Raw genomic sequence first — 24,079 nt, forward strand, 5'->3', positions numbered from 1 at the left:
GCCCAAGGCTACCCCTGGAGGAAACAGAAGAGACAATTCTGTGGCTGTTAGTTAATTCAGACCCGATATGACCTGGTACAAGAGAAGTTCAAAATTCTGAGCTGCTTTTGCTTCGGAACTAAATGATCATGCATTGCACAATACTTTTCCCTCTAATTACTTGAGCTTGCATCTTTTTCCTATTTAGTAATGCCCTGGGCATGTTGCTTCCATTGTGGGATAGCAATGAATACATACCCATTAGTAAAAGACATTGAATGCAATGGAGGCTCTGCAGTGTTTCTTTCTCTCTCGAGTTGTCAGCGAGCATCTTCCCCTGCCCCTCTTCTGTGAAAGCACCAGAGAGAGGAGGAAAGCCAAAACGAGAATGTGAATGGAACAAACTGGGTCTTACTGCACCAGATGGAACTATTTAGGATATTATTTTCTGGGTTGTAAGTGCTCTGAGGCAGGGACTGTTTCTTTGTTGTTCCCTACAACACTGTAGACTTAAAAGTTTGCAAAGCAACGCAGAATGCCTTAAAACTAGTTTTCTTCCTGCTTGCTGTCTAAACCAGCCAGATACCAGTTGTAATTCTAGAGCATAAATTCATGTAGTGACAAGGAAGAAAAGTTGGGAACCCAAGATACCTGGACATATGAAACATCTGAATAACCATTCAGATAGGGTGCTGAGGGTGCTCGCTTATTGTGGGCTTATGTACATTGAGCTTATTCTGGCTGGATCACAAAGCAGTATCTGCTAGCAAGGTTGTTAGACTTTGCTAATGGTCTTAACTACTGAGCAACCCTGTAGTGTGCAGTTAGGATTATTGGACTTCTCAGCATCTCTGGATTTTAGCATGTTAAAGCCACAGAAGAAAATGTAATGGAAATCTATCTTACAGGCATATCTGAGAAAGCTTTGAGATCCTGATGTACACACACTGACAGGGATTTTCGTGCAGCGTTGCAGACAGAACGCTGCCCCTCTTCAAAGGTAGAAGGAAATCACAGGCAGCGTTGAAGATTGCTGGAGTATATTGAAGGGCAGAGGATTTAATTGTTCATACACTTGCATTCATTTCAATCACTTGAGTAAAAGCTCTCTTTCAGAAAGTCAGCCAGGAGTGGTTTGAAGGCCTCAGGTGGTAACAATCTCCCCACAGTTTGTCACCAAGACTGTATATCTTCTGAGTAACTGGAATATTTCTGGATTCAGTTCTTACAGTGTCTCTCCTTATCTTTGCCTGAGCTCCTTGTGCTTCTTTTTAGTCAATGCTGGCGTGGCTAGCAGAAGAGATTTACTATAGCATGGAGCAGACTTGTGCCGCACCTTGGGTGCTGTGCACCAGATGTTTCTGCCCAGTACTCGGGACTAATTGCAGAGCTTTATCTGTTAGGCCTTGAACACAGATCCTTTAGAAACCTTTCTGAAAGTATGGTACTTGGGCATCGTCAAAGATGCCTTCATAGTTTCATCAGTCCTTTTGCATAAGGAGACGTTTAAATATAGGAAATTATAAATACTGTTCCGCTATATTCTTCCCTTGGTTTTCTCAGCTTCCAGAACAACTTGTACACTATTTTTTTTTTTTAAAGGGAAGGAAAATGTTGCTTAGATTCATTCTCTCTTATTTACCTCTCACCTTCTCCTTAGAAACATTTTTAACCAAAAAGATGGGGAGAGCAGTTGACTATTCATGCATGTAGAAGATATTTTTTTAAAACTAGCCCCTTAGACAATATTGGCATTTTGTCATTTTTCTCCCTTATTAGTGGCTCTCTGAGGGCTACTGAAGATGTGCACTGCTCCCTGTTCCATTCTGTTTGCACTGATAATTCATGCATGCTTAGTTTTACAGAATGTAATATTGGTGTATGGTACACCCTACCTTAGCTCAGAAATATGTTAAGTGAACAGGAAAAACCACAATTGCTTGCTGTAAGTGATTTACTACTGCTGAAACAGCTATTCTGGGCACTTTCCATATACTTCAAAACTGTCACTTAATGGAGTCTGTGCTGGGCGGAGGCATGTCCTTTACTTTGGCAAAGACTCCCTTCCCTGAGGAGAATCCTTTGAATTCAAATACTTCTTATCATTTTGCAATGGCATATGACATGTGTGAGAGCCTTGCCCCTTCCTGTGCCACTCCTGCCTGTCTTCCCTACTCACAAAGCAGAGTTGCAGCCTTTAGCATCATACCATGTGCTGCAAACCCCCATGTGCAGCACGCTTTGCTTCTGGCTATAGCTTTCCTCTTAGTCCCTGTCCTCAGGGTTGTCCTCTCAGTATTTCCTTTTCTGCAACCTTGTGCGTGGAAAAACCTAACCTACCCAGAGAAACGGCAACTTCTGGCGTCCTTCAAGGCAACGAGACATCCTTTGAGTATGCTGAAGCTCTTCTAACGCTCTATGCGTATCTTCTCTTGTGGTTTTGGACTTCATAAGCCTTTGATGGGGTCTGGGATGTTTGCTGTAAATCGCCAGATTCTGGCAGTGTCATAGCAGTGGGGTGGAAAAGCTCTATACACTGAAAGCACCTGGTGTAGTGAGTTTGGCACAGGAACATCTTTAGCCCTTGGAAGGGAAATTAATTTCCTGTTCCTGCAAGGGAGGAGCTTGTTCAGGGAGGAATTGGCACTGCTTTTCCATCTTTGCTGCTGATTTAAATGCTTCTTCATTTTTTATGATGATCTTGTATAAGCAGAATGGAGAAAAAAATCCACTAAAGCAAATAAATCATGTTTTTCTGAAGATCTGTGTAGAGTAGATCAGAACTGAGCTCACTCAATGCCCTCTTCTTGAAAAGATGTCTTCTAGCACCCTTTCAGTATGGGTCTGCCTTGGCAGTATGATCTAATTGCCCTAGATTTAGATTTGTGACATTCTTGGCTTTTATTGAGTATACTCAAGTCTCTTCATCCCTTTATGCCTTCATGTCCCAGCCCCAGTTAATATGACTTCTGTTGTGACACTGGGCCGTAAATGCTTTGATTCATGGAGGGGAGACACAGCATGTGATCTACTTGTTTCTAAAGACTGATAATCTTATCAGCAATAATCTTATCAGCAAGTGAATGGTGCATGATAGGGTAGAGACTGTTAAAGGGTCCCTGACTCGCTCTCTCTGGATAAGGTGTATGAGTAGCCAGGTTTAGACTGGGTCTGAGTTATAGGAGCAAAGGACAGGAGTAGCTATATACTCCTGATCTTGAGGGAATAGCCCTGCTCATTGCTTTAAATCATTCTGGGGTTTTATTTTTCTGTGTCAGCACTGTCAGAGCCTATAATCCTCAAGCAAAAGAGGCCATCCTGCCCTACCAAGAGAAGGACTTAGTGAGGAATCCCCTTCAGCAAGGATGTGGCAAGCAGACTGACAATGTAAAAGAAAGGAAAAATATCCTGAGCCAATATGCATAAATTAGGGCCTGAATATGATGCAGAATTAAAAACAAAACATGAAGAATTCTCCTAAGTACAAGGAGCTGGTGGAGCCACAGAATGGGCAGCTACTGCCAACCATGCATTGTAACAGCAGTGATTGAGCAGGTAATGATTATGCGTGCTTTATAAACATGCACCATCGGTTATGTTCACGCTATGCAGATAGGGAAGACTTGATGTAGCAGATAAATGTTATTTCTGCAGACATTTTGAATAGCAGTCACTGTTCATATAGTCTCTGTGTCCCCTTCCAATCCAGAAGTAGTACATAATACATGAACATTCAGAGTAGATGCCAGGGAGAATGTCTTAGGCAGCTGTGAGAGATTAAAGATACTGAAACATTAGACTTGCATCAGTCCTGAGCTGTGCTATGACCATCGAGACAAGCTGGCCTTATGGCCAGGGGAGCTTTGTTCATTACCTGGCTTTCTGGTCTCCTGGAAGACTGAGCACAGTTCCCTTGTGCTTCTGGTGTAGGTAGAGATTTCTTGTAGAAAGTACAGGGTGACCATGCTTGTAAAATGGCATATAAAACTTGGTAGTATCTTTATAGCACGAGAGTCCGAATTGTTTGTGAGAGATGAAGACAGGAATCTGTGGTTTTGCTTCCAGTTCCGGTGGTGACTCTAGTCTTTTGGAATGAAAATTTTCACTGGTAAGGTTCAGATCTGTTGTTCATTAGCTTCTCATCTCAACTGTAATCCCAGTAGGTGGTTGTACAAGTCCTTTTGGAGCCTTGGTTTCCCCATCTGTAAAAAGGGAAATGTTTCATTATTTATTGTGGTTTATGGTCTTCAGACAAAACAATGCAGAGTATTGGTAAATAGTTTCACTATGGTTTTTATCAGCCTGCCCTTCCCAAAGAGCTTATAGCTGCTGTCTGTTTGCATTTGTATTTTATGCCAGTGGGATATAACTGTGCTCTGACAGTCAGCTCTTTCAGCATTTAGGGAAGAGGAGTTTGAAATCTTCAGGAGCCATACAAGTCCTTACTTCAATTCTTTATAAATTTTGTAGGAAATACACTCAGCCATACTTCCTAAAAGAGGAAATGCTTGAGTCCTGTCTCCTGTGTTTAGAATAAACAGAATCCAGATAATTTAATCTAAAAGGAAAACATTCTTTTGAGGATAAACAGCCTGAATAAAACATTTTTGAGCAAACCCATGACAATGTCCCTCCCTTTGCACCACTCCCCCCTCCCCCCCAGCAGTTTCTATCCTGAAGGGTGCCAGAAGCAGCTGGCTAATCAAGGGAATTGGCCTCACCACAAACCAGACTGTAAATCTTACTCAGAATACCATTACACTTGCTTCAATCGTGCTGGTACCTATAATCTCCCCAAATGATCTTTGAGGATCAATTGGACTGTGCATCTGGGCACATCTTACTTGGCTTATTCTGCATAAATGTCAAGTAAGACCCGTTGCCTGGCAGACAGATTGTCTGGGTTTGTTTCTAGATGTTAATGAGGGCCAGACGCAAAGACTTGTGTGGTCTGGGGCCGATGAACTGCTGTTATCTACACTATGGAGCCGTTGGGTTTCTTTTCCCTTCTCCACTAGGCAAGCATAATAAACTGTTTTCAGTGTTACGAAGCTGTTGCAGCCTTTCCATTTGCTGAGCTTGCTGGGCTGAAGAAAAACAGGAGGCGGAGGCTGAGAGGATAAACTCAGGCTTGAAACAGGGAAACGAAGGGTGAGTATTTCTTGTCACTCCAGATATGGCAGCCAAAGAGCAAATAGGCATGTTAATTGTCAGTGCAAGACTTGCACATTAAAACATGTCCTGGACAGAATGCCAGCATCTAATAAGCATGTGTTACAGAGTTAAGAGGTACGAAAAGGGATAGGATACTCACTTAGCCTGCTGTCTTGTTTACAGCTATTAATAGGAGCTGGTTTGAGGGAAAGAATACAGGAACACGGTAAAAAAGGGATTCTTTCCCGGCTAGATTTTTCCTGATATTTATAGTCAGCAAATGGCTAATGTACTTATCTAGCCATACTTCCTACTGTGGCCCATAGGTTTACCACAGTTATTTATGCCCTTGACTCAGTTCTATGAGCTGTCACAATTGCATCAGACTCTGACAGATGCCTCGGAAACTCTACGATAATCCTCATAAGTATTTTACTTCTTACATAGATTCAGGCAGTGAGTCAGACTCCTCCTGCCTGAGAGCAAACATGGAAGTACAGAGGTAGGAGCTACTGGCCCAGATGAGACTAACAGTTTATCTAAATGACAGCTTCACTTCAAAATGGCCCAGTATTAGATGGAGGTGGAAGAAAGCACACAACTGACAGTATGTGGAATCACACGCTTATATGGGAAACTTGCTGCTGAATATTAAGGAAAATTATGTGGTTATATACTTGAAGAAATAAATCTAATGTAATTTGTGATTGAGCCTTATAAATATCTAATGTCTTCCTGAACAGAAGTTATGTACTTTGAATCTCTTTTAATGATGCCAGTATCAGGAATGGTGGGGCTACACCTCTCCAGAAGGGGAAGGTGGAAGCCTGTTTAAAGGACTGCCGACTCAAGTATTGCTTTTGCTGTTTTCGGGTTGTGAGAAGGGACAATGCGCCTGGTTTTGCTGGTACTGCGGGTGTACCGTTCTGTTACAAGCCCACTGTGACTGCATGTCTGTCTTTAATGGATTTTAAGTTCATGGCAGAAGTACTATGAGCAAAGAGGAAAACTGTATATTTAGCATATACACATCCTTGACACGTACCCAGCTTGCCGTGCAAAAGAAGGCACCGATCTATGCAGGAAATTTGCCCAAAGTGTGTTTCAGTGTGAGCTTACTGGGATTTTATGGGGAAAATGTTTTGTGGCCAGCATCTGAGTATAAATAAAAGGCATGGAAACTAGCTGAGTGTACAGGTCTGAACTGCTGAACTTCAGTGAATCTGATGAGTCTGCTGTAGTAGGGAAGAGAGGCTGGATCATTTCTCAGATTGACAGAGGAATTGAAACAAAAATCGGCTAGAGAACCTGTTGGAGTTTGAGCTTTGGCTTTGTGGAGAGTTTCCCATAGCCCCAGGTGGTTTTGTGAAGAGTTGGCTTTCCAGATCTCCCTGCAGCCTCACAGCCATGCCCTTTTTCTCTGGCTGGTTCAGGACAGAAGAAATGTGTAAATTGGAATGTGGTGTTTTGTTTAGGAGCTTGTGCCTGGGTCAGGGTAAAGGTCCCTGCAGTAAACCCCAGGCACAAGGCTGCTTTTCAGTTTGTGGAAACAATGCAGCCCAGCAGGGTTTAGCTTGAGGAAGGAATGTGAACTGTTTAGGACTAGGAGATGGCTCTGGGCTGTGCTTGCTGCCAGATATACACAAAGCTCTGTCAGAATGTGCTGTCTGGCATCTCTTGGCACCTCTCACGTTTTACCTGCTTACCTTTCATAGTAAATGTTTTGGGGTTTTTTTGAGCACCAATGTGTCCGGGTGAACACAGACACAAGGATGACATGATAGACAGTTCATCCAGATCAAGGGGTAGGGTGCTGTGACTGATTCCCTGTGAAGAGGGAGAGAATTAAACACAGTTGTGTAAATCCCACCCTGGGTTCTGAATGAGCCCTGGATCCTAACATCAAATAACAGCTGGGTCTGGTTCATGCTAAACCTTCCCTGTCCTTGATGGAGCCCAAGATCAGGACAGCCACTGTTGTCATTATTGGATAATTTCTCAGAGGGCCCTGTAATCTAGAATATAGGGGTCTTTAAGAGCCAGTAGCTAGAAGTTGAACCTTGACAAATGCAGGATAGAAGCAAAGATTCAAGGACTTACCAGGGAGTTTGATGTGCCACTGAACCAGTCTATTAGTGGAGCAAGTAGGGCTATTTCTTGGAAAGAGATGCTAATGGAACTGCAAGCTCTCAAACTGTGCAGACATCATGGTGATGTTCTGTGGTTTCTACACTGGAAACCTGGACGATCAACACTTGCCTTTTCTGGCTTTGAAAATCTATTAAATGCTGCATTCCGTTCTTACGATTGTATTATGGATTGAGACTTAATTTGGTAACATTGATGGAACTGTGCACTTAATGTCCCATTGAACTGTTATGGGCTTAAAATAGGCATTCTGAAGTACAACTGCAGTAGTTCGCAGAGCTGTGTAGTGCATTACCATTAAGTAAGGCGGCAAGTGCAAAATTGGGGTGGCAAATGTATATCAATGATGAGTGGACCAAGTCAGTTCTGAGACTCTAAAAAAGACCATGCAGGTATCAGGCTTACTTTCCTGTTTCTATGTTTTCTTTAGTTTGTCTGCTTAAACGTATTTTCTTAACCATCTGAGTTTCATATTAGAATAGATGCCTGACTTATCCTCAGTCTTATAATTTATTCTAAAGATATGCATGAGGCTTCTTTTGTTGTTTTTTAGAAACCCCATGGGGTTTGAGGCTTTGTTAACCTCTCCAGCTAGCTTTTTTTAAAAAAAAGCTCCACAAACAGAAGTTTGTCAATTTTTCCTGTTGTTTATACCCACAAGTTTTTTCAGTCTGAATCAAGTCTTTAAAAACAATTGACTTTCAAATAGCTGCTGTATATCCAGAATCTTGCATTAAGAGGAGGGTGCTTTAATTGCTTTCCAGAGTAGCAGGCAACAAGCAAGTACTATGCATATGTAGATATAGCATATGTTCTTTCATTGCTCCTCTTTTTGTATATGTTCTGTGCTGTTTCTTTTCCCAGCTATCTGCTGCTTCTCGGTCTCTGCCAATGAGCATATAAAACGAGGGGAATTTGAATCAAAGTACAGGCTTTAAAATTTGCAGTATTTGAATGGGTTTGAAATTATGTGAGCGGTTAACATCCCTGTTGTTTTGCAAAAGAGATTCAGCTGTCCAGTTTTTCCCCAGCCACTAGATAACCTAAAGATTTTAAGTCTCAAGTCCTCTTACATGAGTTTCCTCATCAGTCTCAATTTGCCTGTTTGTATAAAAATATACACATATTTTAAGATACCCAGAATCATGACTGTCTTTGTTCTGTACTCCTATGCAGCATCTAAACAAAACATATCCTTGTTTGAGGGCTTAGCCTAATGTAAATAATATCAAGCTGCCATGTCTAACAGACATCCTCAATTAGCCAAATTACATAGTCAGAAAAAGAAGAGTAGAAGCAAATTTTTACTAAGTTGTAATTTGGCCCTAAACATGAAAGCCTCAGATGCTCTTTCTCGACTGCCTTGGCCTTTGAAATAGTCAGATTCACCACATCAAGAGCCTTACAATAGTAGGGAGGCACCAGGATGCTGCTTGTGTTTGTCGCATTTATTTTTGATTGTTTATTTATTTGATCTTAAAAGTTCTTTGGGGGAATCTCTTATCGGCTCTAAAATGTGGTTGCACTAGTAAATAAGAAGCAGTGACATTAAAAGCAATTGACATTAAAATGTTGTGACATTAAAATTAATCATATTTGATGGATGTTAGAGACTGAATTCACGAGGCTCCCGGGTTGATGTTTTAGCAAGTTTTGACATTCATTTTCCCCCTCGGTTCCTGCCGCAGTTGCGTAACTGCCCTCCCCACCCGCTGGTCCCAAAACCTTGTACGGGGAAGGGATGCTGGTTTGGAAAGGAGAGTCTATTTTTGTGGAATTTGGTGCTTAGCAGTTTGGGGTAAGATGGCTGTTCTAGTCTCCATCCGGTGAATGAGTGTCATTCTCAAAATCATCACAGCACTGGTGACGTTGGTTTCTTAATCAGCAACATGAGGCTGAAGATGAAGGGGACCACTGGGATGTTTGCAGGAGAGCTGCAGATAGAGTTGCTCTGGAGCGTTTGCTCCCTGTGCTAGGGCAGTTCCAGGCAGAAGTCTTGCAAGAAAACCTGGCTTTTGTGAGGCAGATAGGGATTGGTTTTGTTGCCATTTTTAGTAATAATGGAAAAATACTTAGGTTTTGTAACAATTGCTGGAGGTTCAGAAGGAAACACTGTCAGTTGCCAGTTCTGCTCATGTGGTACCAGCACGAAGTGAAAAAGAAACTGACAGTGTTTTTCTTCAGGACCTGGAATTTCTCAAAGAGCTGGAGGGGGTGCGGTATGACCTGACACCTGTATCTTATGGCCAAGTTCTTCAGCAGCAGCCAGGAATATGATGAGTGTTAGTACTGGCTGATGGCTGGTCGCTATTCCTGTGCGTACTTTGTGAAGCAAGAGTCAGGTGAAACCAGAGCAGCCTGCTCCTCTCCCTTTGGGTAGCTGAAGCTTACCTAGAGATGTTCCCTCCGAGCAGGGAGCGAGAGAGATACGCACTGTTTCTTGTTTCCAGTATAACACTTTCCAACATCCTTTTTTAGCAATGTGAAGCTGGAGGGGCCTCAAAACGAACCAATGTATTGGGCAAGAAGCCAGCTACCTCCTTGCAGCTTGAGCTCTGCGCTGGCTTCACTTTCTGTCCTATTTGGAAAGTAGAAGCAATGAGCTAACATGAGCTGTGGATTATTTTTTTTTTTTTTTTCCCTTTCCCACTGTGGTCTGTATAGGGTGCCAGTCTTTGAAAGTCGGCACCGTGGGCATATAGGTTTTTTTAACATGGCCTCTTCTTGGCACTGAGTGGTAACTTGCAGGAGATTCAACATAACTTTCATAAGAAGTAAAAAGACTGCCATAAGTTAATTTAGCTTGGTGGTTAGGAGAGGTGCTGAGAATTGTGCTTTCTGGAGGCGGTTTGATTTGGATTGACCTTGTGAATTGTAGATCTTATTCCCAACTCTGCCACTGATTCCTTCTGACCTTGGTCAGTGTGTCCTTAGTTATCCATGGGCAAACTGAGCTTTCAGTATCTGCTTTTTTCCTTTGCAAACTGAAAACAGTGATACTTAGGGGGTTTGCTAAGGGGCTGTGAGAAGAACATTGTGGTCTTGGCATGGGGAGGGTCAGTGAGAGGGTTGCGATTTTGTCTTTTTTATCATACAATGTGCATGGGTCACACTGTGGAGTACCAGTAGGGGAAGGTAATGTTATGGATGTTTTTGCTTACATGATATGAAACTGGTTAATTGACTGCTACTGGATGAAGTCCATAAGGTTTAAAAAATGTAAATAATTAACACTTTATCGAATATACTATATTTCCTTTTCTTTGCGCTTTTCTGTTTCTCTTTGGTGATATGCAAGTCCCAGAGGAGTAACAGGTAAGCTTGAGTATCCAAAATTTCTGGATGTGCAAGGTAACACAAGTACCTTGTGTGCAAACAAGTTACAGTTGAGATTTTTTTTTTTCCATGGCTGGTTTGCAGAGGTGTTAAAGACGTGCAGCTGTGCGTGCCCTCAGTGAAGGGTATGAGGGTGAACAGCAGCTTGGGGAGGTAGAGAAAGACCAGAGTGATCAGGGTGATCAGGTTAGACGGTGTTTTTTAGCTAGTCTTCCTTCTGACTGAAAATGCCGCCTTAAAGTGGGGGAAGAAGCTGTGTCAGCCCCTACTAAAGAAAATGGGTTTTCCTAGAGAAGCCAAACCAGCAAAAACCCATGAGTACTGCAGAAACTAGCCAAATATTTTGGTGGATTTTTTGTGGCAATTCTGGCTCAAGAACATTGGGAATTTTTTATGACAAAATTAACCCACTGGAATACTGAATTGCAATAATATAAAAATTTCAGCTTGTGGGAAAACACTTTTGCGGCTCTTGCAGAGAGGGTACCTCCCTGCAGACCTGGGTTTATACGCATTCCCAGGATCACCAATAGGGCATGAAGATGAAGGAAGCAAACTGGAGTGTTTGAGCTCCCTAGTTATTGCTTTGATTCCCCAAATCAGAGCATTGCTGGATAACATGAAGTGCTGTGCAAATACTAAGGTTTTGCCTAGGCACGTTTTTTGCTTTGCTGCTTTGTGCTGCTTTCTGTGGTCACTGAATGATGTAGTTATTTTTCTGGCACTTTGAAATACAAAATTCAGTGTGCCTAATTAAATATTGGGGAAAACCTGGTGTTAAATAGTTAAATAGTGTATTTACTTGCAAGTTCAGGCAATCAAGAAATAATATCAAATGATGGATCTGATCAGTTACAACAGCTTGTTTTCCATCATGTGGAGAGAAAAATAAAAAAAAGCTGGTACTGGAGCGAAACTGGAGACAGCTGTGACCTGCTCACAGATACTGTCAGCAGTAAAAGAGGTTGAATTCACCAAATAAATTATGTGCTCAGTTATCCCCACAGACCACACACGCTAGGATAGCTGGGGTACGCTGTAAACGTGGCTGACAGATGGTTGCCAGACATTACAATGGACTTAATCATCCAAGACCCCACCACCCCAATCGAGCAGCTGTGTACACAGTTTGTGTCATGGTGGCTGAAACCAAGCTATGGCACTTAGAAACTTCCCTGGAGCCAAGGCAGTGGGACAGAAGTATTGTATGCTTTTTTTTTCTGGGCAATCTAGAAGCTGCAGTGAAGCAGGAAGGTGTAAGGCTTATGGAACAGGCCTCGAGTCTCATGGGTCTCTCCTTGACCTGTGGTAGGACTTCGAGCTTGTCATAGAACAGTATAAATTGGAAGGGATTTCTGCAGGTCTCTGGTTCAAAGCAGGGTCAGCTTACCTCAGCCTCCTCGGGATTTCAACCAGTCCAGTTTAACAGCTGGAAGGATGCAGATGCCACAATCTGTGAGCCCCTGTTCTGGTGGTTGACTCTTCCCATAGTGAAATGTTTTCCTAACACCTAACCAGAATCCCCCTTTTTAGAACTTGTCTATTGTCTCTCATTTGCTTGTTGTGCACCTCTGAGAAGTCTGGCTCTGATTTCCTCTATCATTTTGCTGTTCCCTCTGTAAGCTTTACATATGCATCCCTGAGGCATGCAGGTTTTCTTACATAAATTGAAAAGGACAGAAGTGAGGTGTAGAAAAGCTGCAGCTTGTCCAGAAAACCTTACTTCTGCATCAGGGCTTGAGGTCCTTTTCTAGCTTGAGCTTTCCTGCCAGGAAGTTTGGATGAATTTCCTAAGAACTCCCCACTGTCAAGTCTTCCCAAAATCATTCGGTAGAAATTTTTCCTCCATCACTTCATGTCAGACTGTACAGACCTGCAGTGCTCTCTCTTTCCATGGAATGCCTGTATCCTTCACTAGCTCTGGAGTCCTTGTATCCTGTAGCTTATGTCCTTTCCCCTTGGCAGATAAAATACCGGGGGTTCCGCAGGACAAGGTGAATGCGAGCCAGCAATGTGCCCTTGTAGCAAAGAAGGCCAACAGCATCCTGGGCTTCGTTAGGAAAAGTGTCGGCAGCAGGTCAAAGGAGGTGATCCTTCACCTCAACCCAGCACTGGTGAGATCCTATGTGAAGTACTGTGCCCAGCTTTAGGATCCCCAGTGTGAGACAGATACACTGGAGTGAGCCCAGCTAAGGGCCACAAATACGATGAAGGGACTGAGTGCCTGCTTGGAGCAGGACGTTGGACTAAGTTATCTCATGAGGTCCCTTCTAATCTCTGCTATCCTGTGGTTCTAAAGCCATTCTGATACAATGGAGATATCAGGAGTTTATGGTAGGAGCTACAGATACTGTTATTCTCAACAGCAGCTTTAAAAGTGGCTCTGAAAGGTGATGCACATTTGATCACAACAAAATCCAAAACAGTTGTTCAAAAGATAGGAAAAACATAGTAAAGTCTTTTTTTTCTTCTCAGACTAGGCTTTTCTTCAACACTTCACAGGGTTTCTTTAACATCTCCTGTTTGATGAGTCAAGGCTGTCGATAGAAGCACTTCTTGATGTTGAGGAAATCAGTTGGTCAAGTTGTAGTAGGAAGCTCTCTGAAAAAGAACATGGGAAGAGTTCAGTGATGCTTTGAAGTTGGTCAGACCTCTTAGATAAATTGAAAAGGAGGGTGGAAATTCAGAGTCCCAGCGGTGGAGCTGGTCATGTGTGCTATCCGTTCCTCCTAGGCTTACTTCTGTATACTTCACCTGACCTTTACAGTATGTTTCTTGATAAGATGCCTGACCTTTTCACATCCAGTTAGCAAATTTGTTCAACTGTTGCCTGAATCCCACTTTTACCTCCTCCCCCACCAAACCCCTCTTCCTGTTCAGCATCCTGGAAACATTGTGCTTGCTCACCAGAGCTCAGTGATGTACTGTCGCTCTCAGACAGGGCTTGTTTTTTGGTTGTTGGGGGTTTTTTTGGGTTTGGTTGTTGGTTTTTTTTTGCTTTCAGAAGGCCGATACCCAATGCCTGTTTTTACAAAGTGCTCTCCCTTCCCAGTCTGTCTTGGGGCATCCCTCACTTCAGGAAAGAGACATGTGCCAGAGGAGAACGAGATTGCTCTTTTGAGCAAAGGTCACAGGAATATTTGGCAGGCATGATGCTTGCGTGTTCTCATTCAAGGTTTCCCCTAGCAATGGCCCTAGGCTTTTGCAGATTTTGTTGCTTTGCAGAGCCCTTGGTATCTGCAAACATGCAAAATATATGTAACACGCATTTCAGCTGCTGGCATTGGAGCTCTATGCTGAGCAGAGAAGAAAATCTGCTTCCTTACCAGTCTCACGCCTGTTGCAGAGGCAGTTTGATAGGACCATTAGAAACAAAGTAGTTTGGTGTGGGTCAGCTCTAACAGATTCTGAGCTGTTTAACTCTGGAATAGTACCCTTCCCTGTTGTCCCCCCCAACAGTTTGCAGGTTTTATTTAGCTCAAGTAGTACCGAAGCTTTGTTATAGTCTTTCCACCTGCATGTTTGAAAGCCAGTTATAATTGTATTCGGTAGGTCCGTATTTTGAGCATGCTTCTATTTCTGAGGTGAGTGAAATGGATCTACTTTCTGTTTTAGCCCTTATGCTTTTTCCAAGCATCTTACGTAGTGACTTAATTCATGCTTTGAACTTTTAAAGTAAGATTAAGGCTTTGATAAATGTACATTAAGATTAAAAAACCCATGGGTTTACAAGTAAATAAGTAGACAGTTGCAAAGCCAATAAACAGTATGCTTTTCCACGTTTTTAAATGTTCCAAAGCTTTCACAGAGGCAAAAAAAAATATTGAGTTATTCTTTATTTTATGTTATTTCTTAGGGTGCGGCCTTGTTGCTGCACTTAACCAACTTGATTAATGTAACTCTATTGTGTAGTCATGTCCTTTTTAGGACTGTAGGCTGTTCTCAAGTGGAATGGATCCTGAAGTCAGAATTTGGCCCTCAGCTCACACACTGCAATCCTGTGGGTAATGGAATCCACCTCTGACTTTGCTGTTGGCGCACAAGAATGCCTTGGGTTCAGCTGTGCTTCCAACACTCATTGAAAAAAAAAAAAAATAAAAATGCAGAAATCTATCATACTTGGTATTCTATGTTAAATAACATTTATTTCCTGTGTCTGACTTTTCAGTCCTTAACTTCAGAATCACTTGCAGCAGCTGTGCGGTGTTGCTGTCAGTTAAAATAGCTGTTGTGCTTCGTTTTGGAAAGCTGTCCCTCTGAAGGGAGAAGTTTTCCAAATTATGCTTGTCTCTCCTAAAGTCAATGCGAGTTCTCACGAGTATAGTATTCAGTCTAGTCTTTGGTTTTAAAATGTTATTGGGAAGAAGCTCAGGATCTTTTTGAGCGCAGGGCCTCACCAAATGCTTGCTTCGGTACAATGCGAACTACTGCTCTGTGTGTGGAGACTTAGTGAGTTGTCTGCATGATGCCAGTTTCCTAAAATGCAGTTTGGTGTCTCCTCCAGCATTTACAGTGGGGTTTGCATTCCTTGGTAATCCCCACTTGCTCAATTTGTAGCTCTGATTCAGAAAGTGGAATTTACAGAGCTCTGTCTCTGCTCGTCTGAGACCTTAGCGTACGTGTCCAGATGTCATAATGCCTGGTAACAGTGGAAAAAACAAGGAGGAAAAAAGTATCTGTTCTTAGAGTCTGCTTGCAGCTGGTACGCTGCTGCGCCAAACTGTGGGAAAGACACTGGGAGGGAGTTGGATCTTGGTGATAAGATAACTGAGAACCTGAATCTTCCTTTTTTATTTCCTTCTGGCTCATACTGAAGCCACTGCAAGGTTGGGGATTAAGACAATGAGGTTTCTTCAATTTTCTAACCTCTGAGTTCAGTAAATACAAAGTAATTGATCCTAACGGCTACAGTATCGGTGAGAAACAGAGCTGCAGACAGCTGGGTAGACCATATCTGTAACCATAATTCTTTTAGAGTTAAGCGGCTTTTGTTCCTGGTCCTGTGCTCAGACCAGAAGACTTCACCACATATTCATCCCAGAAGTGTTGCAGAGTTTAATGTATTTCTTCCACAAGACTTGTGGGGGTGATGGGGAGGAGCTGCTGCTGCTGTTCATTTTCTGCCCTAGGGTAGGCTGTAGCTGAGGATTTGAGATTGAGTGAATATGAAAAGTGACAGAGTGCTAATACATTAGGCATTCATTTTGTATCATATTAGTAGTGCTTGTAGTGGATAAGTGAGATGTCATACTGTGTTATGTGCAATTATGAGTACGCAACTGAACATCTCATTGAGGTAACATGGATGTGCTGAGCAGGGACTGAAGTCTGTACCTTAAAACTATGTCAAACTTGTTGAAAAACTCTGGGAGAGAAAGATGCAGAAAGGCATGAAGTTTACTTGTGAGCACCTTCTGGGTTTCTTGGTAGCTTTTTTGGCAAGCTTAAAACGAGTTGATTTTCTGTGATGAAAAGCAACAGAAAAGCACCATCAATTCAGTGCTTTCTAGTTAACGTCTTACACTTTGATGCTAAGGTGAGGGGCAGTAAAAGAGGGAATCCTCAGTACAAGAATGGTTTTATTGAGAATCTTTATCAATGTCTCTCAAGTTTCTTCTCTCCCTGATTTTCAGAGTTACCTCAGCTGATGCAACCTACTGTTTGGATTTAGAAATTGGTGAAGAAAGATCTGACGGACAAATACTATTTTGAAAACACTTTTGTTGCTGTCTCTTTTGGTTTGTATTCTGGATTCTGCTTGGTGTCTGCCTTGGGCAGATAACTTCATTTCTGTGTGCCTTCATTTTTATGTTTGCAAACTGACAGCAACAACAGGCTTGCTGGAAGACTGGGGCCTAAGCATACTTTGCAGAAGACACCCTAGAAATTATTACTGAAACAGTCCTTCTTCTCATGCTTCCAAGCCTCACTTGAAACCAGGCAAAAGGAGTGAAATCTCTGATGTTTAGGGGTGGAATGTCTTGTCTCTTGTTTTCCTCAGTACAAAGCTTTTATAGGGTACACAAAGCAGCCCAGCAATGCTTGCAGAGAAAGGGAACACCAGCCAGCCATAGGTGCTTCAGCCCCTGAGGAATCTGATATGTACTGACAAGCTCTCTGCACAGATCTAGTCCACACAGCTTGAAATCACCAGCTGCATTACTGAAAGGCTTAGCTGAGCTGTGTTACTGTAAACAGAAGACACCTGGACCACTTTACTGATAAAATTGCCTGGACTAAAGGCTAAGTAAGGGACTTCACACGTTCATCTGTACAAACACTCTGTGAACCATTAAATAGGAAGATGCAGTTCTGGTGCCTTGTTTTCTAGTCTCGAGGGATGTAAACCCAGAATCTCCTACTTGCACTTAATTTTAAAATGCAATGAGAAAAAGGACAGCCGCAGTACATACATAGCTGCTGGCTGTCTGTGAAGATCCTCAGCTAATGGAAAGCTTCAATGTTTTTCCAATATTCCGAAGTCTCTACAGGCTTTAGATTCAATGATGTTTGTTGGTGCTGAAGGCAAACTTCCTACTGGCTTTTTCAGGGACAGAATTTTACTTCTTGATTCTAGGAATGTATAGGTAAGATTCTTAGGCTGCATGGAGCCGCTGGGTACCGCAGGATCAGGCTTTCACCTGGTTTTAATCTACTAGAGAAACCCTGAGGTTTTCCTGGGGAACATGGCATCCTGGCTGCTGGGGCCATTTGTGAGACCTGGACTCGCACCGGGCAGATCATCTCAGTCATACCTGGGGGGATGTGAAGACCTAGTGTGTTTAGACAGCGCCACTATGCTGGTAACAGCCATCCCCCAGATTGCTTCCCTGGCTCACCCAAGCCTGCCCAGGGCAGGGTTGGTGGCTAAATGCCCGTGTTACCACGGCTGTTATTTCTGTTGGTAGGAGCCTGTATTATAACCAGCCAAATTCTAGCCCTCTCTGCACTCTTGCTCAGTTGTTGCAAACCCCTAAAAATCAGAAGTTTTGCTTTGTGCAGCGTTGCTTTTTCTGTTCTCCTTGGGCCTTCCTAACTCTGCTGCAGTTTCAATTCCAAACGCTTCACGTCACCATTTGGAAACTCGGCCACATGCAGGACTCTTCCCTGTTGCTTTCTGTTTTAACAGTCCTCTCAAACCTCAGCCCCAAGCACATGTGGTTCCAATTACAGAGAACCTCTGCAATGCTATGTGGATATGGATGGGGATAGGCTGACCTCTTTATTTCAACACAGCGAGCCTGTTCCTGTGGGAGCTGACTGTTAGCTCACATTTTTCTTATTTGAGATGCTTTTGCTTCACAACCAAATTCCTGAAATCAAAGGGAGGCAGAGGGGAGCAGGCTGCAGGCAGCATGCACTGGGGGCCAGGTCCTGGTCACTTGGAGCACTTGAGCTCTCGGGAGAAGGTGACCTTTGGCCTTTGTGTCTATGCCAGCCAAGGAATACAGAAAGCAGATGTCCCAGAGCACAGCCTTGGCTGAGCTAATTATCCTTAGGAGACTTCAGCCGCCCCCAGCTTCTCCTCCCTTGTGCAGAGAATGTGAAATAACTGTCTGTAAGAAGACACCATTTTATATTTATTTTGGCCTGAAATGCTGTCAGGGTAACTAACTGTTAGGGCTAGTGTGGGCTGAGGGGGAGCAGGGGGTGTCGACCTTGTGGGTTCTCCTTACAGCTCTGGAATAAACCAACATAGCTATCTACTAGCTTGGTTTATCCACAGCAGAAACCGGGGAAAAGAGGTAAAGGGGAGATAAAAGCCTTGATGTACATGTGTCTTGTCATTACTGAACAGTAATAGAGGAGGAAAAAAGTTTCATTTATCAAGAAATCTTGATTTTAAGGCTTACAGTCTCCTAAATGTTCAACTGTAGAACTAGTGTCTGTAGTGTCCTTAGCACTTAACTGATTTGAGCTTCTAAGCATCTCTTAACGTTTTACTCAAGATGTAATTCTTTGGCCATAAAAGTAGTTGTTAGCCTCCTATTTAAGCATGTAAAATTGTTAATTTGTTTATTGCAAAATGCTCAGGCTTTGCTCGTTACCACTGTAATGACACTGGATGGAGTGGGTGGGAGGCTTTTCTTTTTCCATAAAGAAGCTTAGTAAATTATTTCCTACAAGACTCTAGGAAGATCAACCTCAAACAGATGTGAAATGTCTTAAATTCCTGGCATGAAGAAGTGGTTCAAAGTTTCAACATGGCAGGCTGTCCTGAGCTTTTTGGTTTTTAACTCTCAAACGTATTATTCTTGCATATAGCTAACTTAGGTATATGTTTTCAAATATTTTCTTGAGTGGGGTAAATGTTTTTACCCCAAGAAGGAGAGTCAAATGTGCAGGATTTTTTTATCTAGAGGAGCACTATAAGCCTGAATAATTTTGTGCATATTCTTTGGGCTAATTTAAGTTAAGTACAAGGGTTTTGCATATTTGGATCGTTTAGACTAAAATGGGGTTCAGCCTGCAGTTCTAGCTGAGACCAGCAATAGCATGGGACTAGCGGATGCACCTAGATGTGGGATTTATTTTTTTTTTTCCAACAGCCTACCTGGATTTTGAGAAGAACGTGTGTGTTACTTGGAGGACTACATGACCAAAGCTTCCTTCTGAGAAGGACCCTACTTCCAGATAGTGGAATCACACAGATGTGACAAATACTTTTTAGTATCCCAAGAAGGACTCCAAATCAGACTACAAAATTATTGGTTACACTTGAGAACTTGTCTGCAGGGGACTGTTCTTCTTTTGGAAAGGATGTGATGTGCCTTGACAACAGTGGCTATTCACTGTTCCTGTCACACTTTCACCCAGGCAACATTTTGATATTAATGAACAAAAGCAGATAGAGCACCTATCACAGGTGAAATGGAAATTGTCCAGACAGTGCTATAAACTCTGTGTGTAGAATCCGTTGGAATTCCTGCTTTTGTTGTACCGAAGAAAGCTTTCTTCAGCAGCAGGTTTAAGTCGCTCGCTTCCCGGGTAGCTTCCCCTTTGTGCTAGGACAGGATGTCTTGAGCTGCAGGAAAATTACATGTTGTATTTCAACTCCTCCTTGGACATCAGTGTCTTGGAATAGTCTGTTGCAAATGTAATCTCTGATAAAAAGCCAAAATAAATTATAAAAAGCATAGCTAGAGAATAAACTTCAGAGGTTCCAGGAGCAGCTGAAAATTTTCAAGACCCGTTTTAGGTATTCACATCTTAAATGAACTTTGTGTGGGTATGGTTTGGGCTGAGCCTACAAAGCATTATGGATTTCTTGTACCTCGATTTTCTGAATCTTTTCTAGGCTGTTCCTCCTAATTCCAGCAGTTAAGTGATATAGCACAACCTATTACTTTTTAAAAAGTATAATCTATATTTAGCATTGCTCCCTAATTCAAACCTCCTTCTGAAGCTAATGAAAGATTTAAATCTGGAAGCTCTTCAGCTTTTAGCACATGCATTTGCCTACAAATAAAAATGTCAGCAAAACATTTATTTTCACTTTGATTCTGCTTGTATGTTTATGTATATTTGATGTTGGTGGTATATGTGTGCATTTGTGTATATACATATGCTTGCTATTGGATAGGCACTATCCAATAAACTGAAAATAAACTGAACTTGAGAACAGCAAATATATAAAAGTGTCTGAGATAGTGTTAAGGATTCAGACATGAAAACACAGTTTGGATAGTTGTAGTCTGTGGTAAGGCCAAATACACAGTCCCAGTTTGCTCAGCACTTGCTGCGTAGCACAGGAGATGGCTCCTTTCCTCTACACCCATTTCAAAGGGCTGACGTTTCTGAAATTAATGCACATTAAAAATCATTAGTCCTTTTAAAAATGTTGAAAGGAGTTCTGGGAAATACTTTGACTGGCATCTTTGCATAAGAAAGATGCAGGATATTGTCTACACTTTTTTTTCTTTCAAGTCTGCTATGCACGCAAGGCAGAACAGCCTGTTATTGAGGGCTAAAAATCCCTTTGTGCCCTTCCCCTAATAAATCTGTGCTCGTGCCGTGTGGGTGCTCTCTGTTTAGGTGCGCTAGCTTTGGTCTTGTTTAAAATACCTGTTGCTCTGTATTCCTTGGATATGTAAAACCTCGGTGAGGGATGAAGGATAATAATCTTTCTCCCTTGTCTGCGGGGTGTTGGGTGAGTTATTGTCTTCTGAACAATAGAGCAAACATTTCAACATGACGCTGTTCTCCTTCCCCCCCCCCCCCCCCCCCCTCATGCAGATCACTGCCTTGCCTGCGGAGTGGCACCCAGTCTGGCACTGCACCCAGCGCTGCTTTTCAGGCCCACGGCCAATGCTTTCAAAATGCTGCAGTTGCAATAAGCTCAGGGTTCCTGCTCCGCAAGAAAAACAAACCAACCCCCTTTCTAAAGTCATGGGACGGACTGAGTAAGGCCTGAGTAAAGCTGGAAGAAGCAATTTTCCAATTGCTTTTTGCTGCACACGGGATGTGGGTGGGGAAGAGGGTTTTCTGGGGGGGTAAGAACTGTGGAGCCTGCATATATGTGGCATTACTGAGCAAGACTCGGATCTGAGTTCTGGGAAAATAATCTATTGTCTTCACCTATTGTCTACTGCCAGCCCTGGCGGCGTTACTCTGAGCAGGCTCTGCCCTCGTGTGGCTGCCAGGCTCTTCGGGGGAAAGGTGCGGAGCCTGCTGAGCACCCATCCAGCAGAGCAAAAGTGCTTGCCAGGAGCCAGCTGCCTTTGCAGTCCAGCCCGGGTAGGTCCTGGCCAGCACATGGGGGTGTCGGTTGCAGCAAGGGGTGCTCCCCGAGCAGGCACTCACCTTTAGTACTCATTGAAATGGACCTTACACAGAGTGAGGGGGAAAAAAAAATGGTAAAAGTACTATGAGCAAAATCTCATTTCTTTGACCTGTTCTTGCTAGGTCTCATCTACGCAACTAAAAACTTCAGGGGGCATTTATTCTTTATTGCATAATAAAAAACTTAAAAGTAGAGGGAATCTGGATATGTTTTCTGGTTCCCTTTTCTTTCTGACACATATACCGTACATTGCAGCATGTACCTAAAGGAGAACTTCCATTTCGTCACTGCTTGCTGCAGTGAGACCCTACCCAAACTATTGAAAAATCTGAGGTTTCTTCACATTGAGCACTCTCTGGATTTTTTTTGTGGGTAATTTTAATTTCTGTAACTGGCACCCTATGTTGGGTACTTCCATGAACTGTTTTCAGCTTCCTTTTGACTTTGCACAGTTATGGATGACTGGAAAGAAAATGAAGTGAGGCTCTTGTCTAGAACACCTGAAAAACTTAGATTGCTTTGTGAGTTTGTGGGCATTATTAAAGAACTAATAAGGACTAAAGGGACAAGTTGTCTTTCTTATAAGACAGACATGTCATGGAAAAGTATGCAACGTATGTGACAATCTCGTCATCAGTTCGATGGTGAATCAGCTCCAAATTAGCTCTGATTGCATGTACCTTTGAAAAAATGAAGGGTGTTTAAGAAATTGGCAGTCACTAGCTCACTGGATGTCTCCCTGATCTTACTCCTGTTTAGATGAGTTTATAAGCACAGGGCTCTTTCTCAAATCCAGAGCATGTTTGCTGAGGGCCACAAGAACCAGACCAAGGTGTGAGCTCTTCTATAAACAGTCTGCTCAAGCCAGAGAGGAATGAAAATGATGCTTGTTATACTCCCTCAAAAAGTGATTTATAATCCATGTCAAAGCTTTTAATGTACAACTACATTTTAAAATGTAGAATACCCTGTGAGGTGTGCACAAAACCGCTGTGCTCTGTTGGCCTAGGACGTTGAAAATGTTGTAAATGTTATGTGAATGCTCGCTACTGCAGTGCTCAAATTAAACTTATTGATCAGTCATCTAGCGAGTGTCAGCATGTTAATGAAGGCAGCCCGCAGCAATGTGGGCTGTAGGAGAGAGCAGGCGTTCATCTTAGGCAGAATGTATAATTGTATTTGGCAGATGGAGCTTTGAGACTAGCAAATCCAGTGATAAACTGGATTACTTTTCCCTTTAAAGAAAGCAGCTAATGTGGCTGAAAAGGAGCTTTCACTCTCATCAATTCATGCAGAGATCTGTGTAGGGGAGAGCTTAATCCTTTGCAACACTCCGCCTGTCTTAACATTCTGTTTTATGTATGTGCATGCATACAGTAGGAAAAGATCTTTTATAGACGTGCTTGGCAAGTATTGATTAAATATCAGAAGCTCAGGAGCTGAGGGACGGTCAGGCCAACAACTCAGGCAGATCTGAGAATGGGAGCAGGGACAGAATCAACTGTCCAAAACCAGAGTTAGTCCTGAAGAAACAGAACAAAGCTGAGGAAGCGTCATGTTGGATTTAATTTTTTGTGGTTTTTTTTCACTGAAAGGTAAAGGAAAGGGTAAAGATCCGCTGTTTCAATGCAAATACAGGAACAAATTCAGCTCTATGTAACTAGAGCTTCTTATGCTCTTGCCAGTAATCTTGCTATGTCATCAGAGGACTGTGTGTTCAGTCACACATGTGACTTCCTAGTGCTGCCAACTCTCCCAGTTTTCATCAGTTTCACAATAACTGGTCCAAGAAGCAAGATATTTCATCTCACTTCATTTCACAGGAAAAAAATAATGGTTTTAGGCTTTTTTCTTGTAAGCAAAACTTAAGAACAACCTAACTGTGCTCTGATGATTTATATGCAAAAGGCAGATAGCAATTTTGCCCTAGAAATCCCCATGGAAACTTGGTTGGAAAAATTTTTATTTGGTGTCATAGCATACCTGGGGGGACCTTGACCTAAATACCTGACATTTTCCATACCTCTGATCTTTTGGATCAGTTGGGTTTGAACTTAGCATGGCTGAATCCATGTGTTGCCAAAAGTTGGAGACGGACAAAGCCAAGAATCGATCTCTTATATATTTTTTTCTCCAGTTTTAATGGGGATGCAGTATACAAAAACTCGGAAATAAATTTGAGTTTCGCAGTGACTAATGCAGGCAGTGCTGGTTGAACATCATGGGGTTTTGCAGCACACTGTCTCCTGGTCCAGGTTTAAGGATTTAGTTAACGTGCGTTTTGGATTTTACTGCCTAACATTTGAAAGGCTCTGCTTCCCTCTCGTGGTTCAGTTTAACAATGTCATCTTTTTTTCTTTTTCTTTTTTTTTTTTTTTTTCCCCAAGTCCTAACAGTTTTTTACAATTTATGTGTTTTGAGGTTTCGGTGGGGGTTTTTTTCTGTTGCTATTCAAAGACGCTTCACCAGCCTACTTGTACCATGCCTTTCTTAAGGTTAATTCTCTGGTTCCCGGGCTGGTCTCTTATTTCCAGTGCTGAGATGCACATAACGAACAACATCCAGTTTTAGGGAAGAGACTCCGAGCCTTGTCAGGCTGACACAGGAATCAAACAACGAGCTCTGAGGGGTCTTCTGGGTGGAAATACTGCTTATGAGTTAAGGTAATAAAAGGTGAAG

At 42.5% G+C, this 24,079-nt stretch overlaps 1 protein-coding gene across 1 annotated transcript in view; it reads left to right on the top strand.

Moving 5' to 3' along the window:
* The window catches only part of CLMP (CXADR like membrane protein), a 45,208-nt gene that overhangs the window by 10,777 nt on the left and 10,352 nt on the right, over window positions 1-24,079 (top strand). The gene's annotated exons all lie outside the window — the stretch shown is intronic.

The sequence above is a fragment of the Falco biarmicus genome, chromosome 20 (genome assembly GCF_023638135.1).
Source record: "Falco biarmicus isolate bFalBia1 chromosome 20, bFalBia1.pri, whole genome shotgun sequence".
Classification (NCBI taxonomy): Eukaryota; Metazoa; Chordata; class Aves; order Falconiformes; family Falconidae; genus Falco; species Falco biarmicus.